This window comes from Mirounga leonina, unplaced genomic scaffold, assembly GCF_011800145.1.
Source record: "Mirounga leonina isolate KUSES-001 unplaced genomic scaffold, KU_Mleo_1.0 Mir_173, whole genome shotgun sequence".
In the NCBI taxonomy this organism is placed as follows: domain Eukaryota; kingdom Metazoa; phylum Chordata; class Mammalia; order Carnivora; family Phocidae; genus Mirounga; species Mirounga leonina.
In genome coordinates this window covers 85,389,072-85,397,932 of record NW_023270447.1, presented here as the reverse complement: position 1 = coordinate 85,397,932, position 8,861 = coordinate 85,389,072, and the positions used below count along the sequence as shown (strand labels likewise).

Below are 8,861 nucleotides of genomic sequence, written 5' to 3'. Positions count from 1 at the left end.
CAGAACAGTTTGTTATCGTGCTCACCATGCACACCTAGCTCCCCCCATCACAGACACGCTCCTTGAGGATGAAATGTTGGGGATACCGCTCTATCCCTAGAGCCCAGCCCAGGGTTTAACACAGTGCTCAGCAAATTGTTGTTGAATGAATTAATGAATGAACGTAAATATTTTCAAGTTTTATTTTATTATTATTTTATTTAAGTACAAAAGACATTTTTACTTGGAGTCAAGATTTATAAAACAAGAGTCAGACTTTTTCTGGTTGGACTAAGCTCGTCTATAATCCCGAAAATCTGGCCTCCGCTCTGCCCCCTGGCGATAGTCCCAGTCCCAGCAGGAAAACGAATGTACTATTTAAGGCATTTCCAGGAACCGGGGCGGGACGAACGGAGGTTCATTTGCATACCCAAAATGCATTGCACACCGGACAATTTCTGACTTAGAAATGACTAGATTTCCCTTTTTTCCTTTGAATTATTTTTTCCCCCAAATAAGGCTACTCTCACAGAATTGTCAGGGAGAAAGACAGAAATCACTAGTTCTTTCGAGCAAAGAGTCACCATCACTGTATTCGGGGTAACAGTTACCCGAGGGATGTGTGCGGAAAACAGCGGGCATACTCTGGTTTCTCTTCAGATCGCATAAATCTTTCGCCTTTTACTAAAGATTTCCGTGGAGAGGAACAATTCTGAGTTTTTAGCCAATTTTTTGAGGCCTTGCGCTTTGCAAGGCTACTAATGTTGTTTAATAAAAGACAAATTAGATTTGGTTAGCGGCTTTTTTAGGGTTTTGTTAACACGATTTATGTGTGTTTTTTTTTTTTCCGCACCGGAAACTGCGTGTTCAAGATCGCGGTTTCCTAAGCGTGTTGTGGGGGGGTTTTCACAATGAGGAATCAGGCAGTGCCACGTCTCCTGTGAAAATCTGAGCTCCGTTCTCTGAACAGAGCTCAGCTACAAAAAACTAGAACCTTCTTGAAAGTTTGCTGTGCTCAAAATGTTTACAGGCTGGAAACCGCCACCAAGCACCGACTTCCCTTTGCTCCCAGGCCTCGCGCAGAATCTAGCACAGATATTTGCTCAACAGAGAACATCCAATTAACCTGGTTTTGCCCAGACTTTGGATAAAACTTTTTTTCTAAAAAGGTGACTGGTGCATGGGGCATATCTATTCACAAACACTTTTCAAGGAGATAAATGCCCGGCAAGGCCCGGCACCCTTCTGGTTCTGGCTCTGACTGTTGCATTTATTGTAAGCCCTTTTTTTTTTTTTTTGGCTGCTTTTTTCTAAGACATATTTATAAGCATTGCTGTTGGTTTTGTTTTTTGTTTTCCTGCTAAGTTCATTAAAACCAGAGCTGGATCATTTGTGAAAAATCGGAATGAGAAAGACTTTTGATCATGGTTATAATGGATTTGATAAAACTCTAGAGGAAGTTAATTTTTTAACCAATTCCATTGGCCAGAATTTAGCTTTGCTATCCCGCCTGGTGTGGGGTAGGCTGGGAAATGTAGTCTTTCCCTTAGGCAGCCATGAGCCCTGCTAATGGTGTGAGACTCCAGGAGGGAGGGAGGGAGTGAATCCTGGGGAAGAAAACTAGCAGTGTTTGAACCAGCAAAGGAGGGAGGGAATCCATCCCGAAGTTCCCTCCTTGAGTTTCTCCACCTCCCAGGCCAGTTCTTCCTGCCTCGTTCCTAGGCCCTTTTGATGTCCCCCCTCCTTTTTTAAAGATTTATTTGAGAGGGAGGGGGGGAGGCGTAGAGGAAAAGGGAGAGAGAGTCCCAAGGGGACTCCACGCTGAGCACGATGCTGAGCAAGATGCGGGGCTCAATCTCATGACCCTGAGATCATGACCTGAGCCGAAACCAAGAGTCGGTGGCTTAACCAACTGAGCCACCCAGGCACCCCTTGATGTCCCTTTGTGTAGATGACCATGGCCCTGGTTAGGGTGCCTGAGGCAGTTCCCCTCAGTCCAGCCCTGCTGCCCTGGTCCCCGCATTTGTCACCAGGGAGACCTCTTGACCCGCTGAACTCAGAGCTGACCTCCTGAACTCAGGAAACTCCTAGAAGCTTCTGCCTGTCCATTTCATCTTTTAGAAACTAACAAACCGAGGCGCCTGGGTGGCTCAGTCGTTAAGCGTCTGCCTTCGGCTCAGGTCATGATCCCAGGGTCCTGGGATCGAGCCCCGCATCGGGCTCCCTGCTCTGCAGGAAGCCTGCTTCTCCCTCTCCCGCTCCCCCTGCTTGTGTTCCCTCTCTTTCTGTGTGTCTCTCTGTCAAATAAATAAATTCTTAAAAAAAAAAAAAAAGAAACTAACAAACTGCTGAAACAGGAAAAGAAACATCTGGGAACCATACCTGTCCAGGTGAGTCAGTGCCAACAGGTATCTCAGCCTCATTATAAAATTACAGTCCCTCTCTAAATATCCATCCCAAACCCCAATAAAAGGAGCCTGCTTCCCCCTTGCCTGGGGAGTCACAGCTTTGGAAACTATTCCTTGAGGTCTCCTTATTTGTACAAATAAAGTGACCTTGCAAGGCAGGCACCTGCCCTCCGTGTGGTCTGGGTCTACAGCTCACCAAGGAGCGGGCTCATGTTGTCCGGTGATGTATTCAAGCCCTAGGAGGGTCATTTTCCTTTCTTTCTCCCCAGCAAACTGCTCCTCACTTGCTGGCTCGGGTCAGTCAGAATTAAATGCTGGCGGCCAGTGCCGTCTCTGCGTATCCCATGCAGGGGTTTTAAATTTGTTTGTTGTTCACCTTTGGCAAAAACAACCTAGTGTAATAAGCACCCCCAAGCACCCGGATTACAGTCTCAAAATGCCATTCCTTGGTCAAAGGAAGCGGGCTCCTTGGAGAAATGGAGAGTGCAGGCTCGAGCCAGGAAATGTGCCCCTTACAGAGGCTCCCAAAAGCCAAACATGATATCGATGGACCATTAAGAAGATTCATACAGGGTGCCTGGGTGGCTCAGTTGGTTAAGCGACTGCCTTCGGCTCAGGTCATGATCCTGGAGTCCCGGGATCGAATTCCGCATCGGGCTCCCTGCTCGGCGGGGAGTCTGCTTCTCCCTCTGACCCTCCCCCCTCTCATGTGCTCTCTCTCATTCTCTCTCTCTCAAATAAATAAATAAAATCTTAAAAAAAAAAAAAAAAGAAGATTCATACATTCAAAGGATAGAGACATCTCCAATCTATTTAAATCTATGAGTTCGGGGTATCTGGGTGGCTCAGTCGTTGGGCGTCTGCCTTCAGCTCAGGTCCTGATCCCAGGGTCCTGGGATCAAGCTCCGCATCTGGCTCCCTGTTCGGCGGGAAGCCTGCTTCTCCGAACTCTCCCACTCCCCCTGCTTGTGTTTCCTCTCTCGCTGTGTCTCTCTCTGTCAAATAAATAAATAAAATCTTAAAAAATATATCTATGAGTTCATAAAAATACTAAATCTGAACTAACTGGTCACTATGCTGATTGACTTTTGGTGTCTGCTTGACTGGGCTAAGAGATGCCCCCAGAGCTGGTAAAACATTATTTCTGGGTGTGTCTGTGAGGGTGTTTCTGGAAGAGGTTAGCGTCTGAACCAATGGACTGAGTAGATGGTCCTTCCAAGTGGGTGGGCCTCACCCAACCTGTTGAGGGCCTGAATAGAGCACAAAGGTAGAGGAAGGGCAAATTGGCTCTTTTTTCACTAGAGCTGGGACACATCTTCTGCCTTTGGACATCAGCTCCTGGATCTTGGCCCTAATTTCCACTGACATCACCAGCTTTCCTGGGTCTTCATCTGCAGATGGCAGATCATGGGACTTCTCAGCCTCCATAACTTCATGAGCCAATTCCCATCATAAACCTCCTCTTGTATCTATCTATTTATCTCCCATTTGGCTATTTGTGTGTATGTTAAACATGAGCCATAATTTTAAAGTTTAAAATATATTTAAGAAAATTTTTTTAACATTTTGTTAAGTAATTTCTACACCCAACGTAGGGCTCGAACTTACAACCCTGAGATCAAGAGTCACACACCCTACCGACTGAGTCAGGCATCCCTAAATATATAAACATTTTATTTATTTAAGAGAGAGAGAGCATGAGGGGGAGAGGGGCAGAGGGAGAAGCAGACTCCCCACTAAATGGGGAGCCCGATACGGGAGATCCCAGGACCCCGAGATCATGACCTGAGCAGAAGACAGACGCTTAACCGACTGAGCCACCCAGGCACCCACCCCTAAATATATATATATATATATATATATTTTAAGATTTTATTTATTTATTCATGAGAGACAGAGAGAGAGAAGCAGAGGGAGAAGCAGGCTCCCAAGGAGCAGGGAGCCCGATGTGGCACTCGATCCCAGGACCCTGGGATCATGACCTGAGCCAAAAGCAGATGCTTAACCATCTGAGCCACCCAGGAGCCCACCCCTAAATATATTTTTAAAACAAATTTGTGAGTGGTAACATGTGCTTCTTCATTAATAGATTAAATAGATAAAATAATAGATAAATAAATTAAATAAATAGGGTCAAGTGGCAAGTCTAAGGACTACCATAATTTCAAAGTTATGATGAACATGAGCAATATTTCAAGATCTCTGCAGCAACCATAATGGGACGTGAATGCTGTGATTTCTACTTGGGACAATGACCTAAATGCCAAAGTTAATCATGGGAGGAGATGCTAAATTTCAGTTAGAGGTTAGTGAAAATAAAGATGAATTTCCGATCCACGTTTGCAGCCCCTCTGAATTCTGTCCATGGGTTTCGGAGCTCTGGGCTGCATTCTTTTGCCTCCAGGTATTCAGTACAAACCATCCCCTGTGTGGGTAGAAGGTTTTGAATTTATCAAAGCACATTCACGCACAGTCATTTATTTAGTGGGACTTCCTGACCATCTTATGAAGTTGGAAGGTGCTATTAGACCCATTTTACAGGTGGGAACCTGGAGGATAAACGCTTAACTCACTTCTTTGAGGTTGCACGATGATAATGACCAAGCTGGAAATGGAACCAGGTCCCCTAACTCCCGGCCCACTGCTGACTCTTTTATATTCAGCTCCCTTCCCCGGAAATGCTGTTTAATTACATTTTCATGAAGTTTTTGTTTGTTTGTTTGTTCTTTAAAGGTTTTATTTATTTATTCATTTGACAGAGAGAGAGAGAGCACGCACAGCAGAGGGAGAGGGAGAAGCAGACTCCCCACTGAGCAGGGAGCCTGATGCAGGATTCGATCCCAGGATCCCTGGATCATGACCGGAGCCAAAGGCAGACACTTAACCGACTGAGCCGCCCAGGTGCCCCATCTCGAAGTTCTATTTTGAGAGAATTCACAGCCTTTCTTTGAGCTCACCATCCTGTTTTGTCATCTCTCAGGACACCCGCAGAGCGGTCACATTGATTCCTGTGGCAGTTGGGCATCCAGGAGCTACGATTTACCTGTGAGCAGAGGTAGTCATTATCTTGTCAATGGGAGAATGTCAATCCTGCAAGACGCTGGTCACCTCCCTTTGACCTTTGACAAGTCACTCTTTTGCACCCGGTGTCAGTTTCTACTTTTGTAAAACGGTGATAAACTGCCCTCCCTTGGTTTGGGTGGAAGCTGTAAAGATTGGCCAAAATTATAACAGTAAGGAGGGGAGAGGAGGTGCTATGTCCATGGGAGGAATTGTCACCTGTGATGTTGTCATTGCCATGAGTTAGGGCTGAGCCTACCCACCCCCTGCCTTTAGAAGTCAAAGATACGGGGGTGCCTGGGTGGCTCAGTTGTTAAGCGTCTGCCTTCGGCTCAGGTCATGATCCCAGGGTCCTGGGATCGAGCCCCACATCGGGCTCCCTGCTCGGCAGGAAGTCTGCTTCTCTCTCTCCCGCTCCCCCCTGCTTGTGTTCCTGCTTTCACTATCTCTCTCTCTGTCAAATAAATTAAATCTTTAAAAAAATTTTTAAAAATTAAAAAAAAAAGAAGTCAAAGATATGGATCACGGGGGCGGGGAAAAAAAGAAGTCAAAGATCAATAAAAAGAATGATCCATAAACCCCAACTCTCTAACCTTATCACCCACTTTATTCATTTTGAGGAGTCTACACTCTGGACGAACTGAAGTATTACGGTGCCCTTGCGTCCCTAAACGTCCCCACCTCTGTACACTTAACTCATGCTCTGCCCACTGCCTGGATGGCCCTCTCCCATGCCTTACCCTGGGGGATGCCCATTATCCAGGTTCCAGCTTGCAGACTTCAGCTTCCTCCAGGGAGCCACCCCTGACCCTCCAGCAGAGGTTCAGCGTGCCAGCCCCATGCTCCCACTTTCTGATCGCTGTCTAACTGTTTGACTTCTTTTTTTTTTGTTTTTTTTTTGTTTTTTTTTAAGATTTTATTTATTTATTCATGAGAGACAGAGAGAGAGAGAGAGAGAGAGGCAGAGGGAGAAGCAGGCTCCCAAGGAGCAGAGAGCCCGATGCGGGACTCGATCCCAGGACCCTGGGATCATGACCTGAGCTGAAGGCAGTCGCTCAACCAACTGAGCCACCCAGGCACCCTGAGGAGGTTATCATTAAGGTTTTTGGTCACTTGCAACCCCACACACAAGGATTAAATGACGTAATGCATACAACTGTAACTCAGCAAACATTCTTTGGACATCTAGTTTCTGGCCAGCCAGAGATGCAAAGTCAGATATAGCGCACGGCCTTTGCAAAACTTAAGTGCAAAGCACACAGTAGATGTTCATCAAATGTAATCTTTCCCCCTTTGCCACCCATGGACCAGATGCATGGCCGGCTAGAAGATTCACAATAAATATTGACTGAATCAAATGATTTATCCAAAGCTTCCATTGGCCAAAGTCCGGAGGAGAGGCTCCCATTAACCAGGAGTGTCAGACCGCAGGTAGCTGGTTTAGGGTGAAGCTGTTTGCTCAGCCAGGGCCGGGCAGCCTCCTTTCTGCAGGGAGGAGTATCTGCTCCATGGCAAGTGGTGTGAGCCACCCAATCGCCAGACCCCGAACCAGGCTTCAGAAGCCCAGACCACTGCTGCTCCCTGGGGTGGGTGGGGGAGGGTAAAAACAAGACCCCAAAGTGCAGGTTGTCTTGTTCATTTTGAAGTCAGGCATCCTTTGGGAATCTGAAGAAAGCTACAGGACCTCTCATGAAAGAAAAAAAAAAAAAGTGCATACGGTTGGCCATTCTGGGGTCCATGGATCCCGTGAAGCCAGGTGGTTACAGACTCCTGAGCAAGAAGAGCTGCAAGGTTTCTTCTCCATCTAAGATCCTATGAATCTGTTTCTTGGTTTGTTTTCACCTGGGAAAAGTTCCACTCCTCCACTGCAGGAACATGCCTGAATATCTTAGTCTGTTCGGGCTCCTAGAGCAGGGGGCCAGGGACAGAGGGCTTAGGCAAAACAGGAAGGTATTTCCCCCAGTTCTGGGGGCTGGAAGCCCAAGATCAGGGGCCAGCACACGGGTTCTGGTGAGCACCCCCGTCTGGGTTAAGATGCCCATTGTTGTCCCACCTTGCACACAGGAGAGGACAAGGGTGCTCGCTGGGGTCCCTCTTATTAGGGCACTAATCCCATTCGGGAGGGCTCCACCCTCATGACCTAGTCACCTCCCACAGGGCCCCCTCCAAACACCACCACCGTGGGGGGTAGCCTTTCAACATGTGAATTTGGGGGGACACATTCAGCCCATACCAATGCCCTTGGGAGAGTCCAACTCCCTTTTGGAAGACTCCTCCCCCAGAGGAGCCGCGGGCCTCATGGTAGGTGGCCTAGTCTTCCTGAAGGGAAGAGAGAAGCTACGCAAGATGCTGGCGGGGATTCGCATCCACACAGGGGCTGGTTGCAGCTGTAAAGAGTGGGCTGAGAGGAGGGGAGAGGGCTGGGGGGCGTGTGGAGAGGGGGTGACGGCCAGTGACCTCAGAGGCCCCTCGCCCCCTCCGTGTCCCTGGATGTGGGATCTGAGTGCCTTTCCTGCTCCCAAAGGCTGTTCCAAGGACACGGCCCGTGATGGTGACAGAGCTTTACAGATAAGGCCTCTGCAGAAGGTTTTAACGTGCAGGTGGGCGGGTCGGGGATCCACTCGTCTGATGGCGCCGAAGAGAGGTCTCACCGGTAAGTTGCCTTCTCCCCACCTGCAGTGGCCTGCCTCGTCTTTGGTCCCTCCCGCCCTCTGGGAACAGGGACCAGGTTCAGATGACACCTGGGAAGCTCCCGAAGGGGGGCCCACGGTGCAGGTTAGGGTTACTTGGTGAAACCTCGGTGCATCCGTCCGGAGAGGCGAGAGGCGTTACTGGATGGCGCAGGGCGGCCCCCGGCTGAGGCCGCCTGCATCCCCTCCCTGTGAGGGTGGTCCCTGCTCCCGGCAGACACCTGGCATTCTTGGGGCCGGCTGCTGATGCCATCGCTGAGGGGAGCAAAGGTCGCTCAGGGGAGGCGGCCACCAGAGGTGGGGGAGGGCGGTGACGGAGCCGCACCGCAGCCTGGCCCCCCCGCGGCCTCCCCACCCTCAAAGCCCGATCTGATCCTCACCTCCTCCTGCAGCCGCCCGCCCGTGGACCGTCCCCAGCACACGGTGAGCACTCGATGCCGACCCGCCCAAGTCGTTTATTGAGATCGTAGGTTCAGGCTTTCTCGGCAGCGGGTACACGGGTCTATTTTTACCGTTTACGGCAAGCTCCGGCAGGCCGGGTTCCAAGCTAAACAGAGGGGTGGAACTATGAGCTAGGGCTCTTGTCCAGCAGCTTTCGGTTTTCACGTAAGGACTGCAGGGCACGCCATACCCTAAACCACACACCCAGCGGCGCCCCACGAGGTTCCTGCTCCCCTGAACAGGCAGGCCCGCCAATGACTCGTGGGTGGACGAGGGGGGCACC

The 8,861-nt window shown here is 49.3% G+C and overlaps 1 non-coding gene across 1 annotated transcript; it reads left to right on the top strand.

Annotated features, from left to right (window-relative positions):
• Positions 1-619: 619 nt before the first annotated feature.
• On the top strand, positions 620-736 carry LOC118020534. Its single transcript, XR_004681941.1, has one exon. It is a non-coding gene; the product is annotated as a U5 spliceosomal RNA (small nuclear RNA).
• Positions 737-8,861: the final 8,125 nt, after the last annotated feature.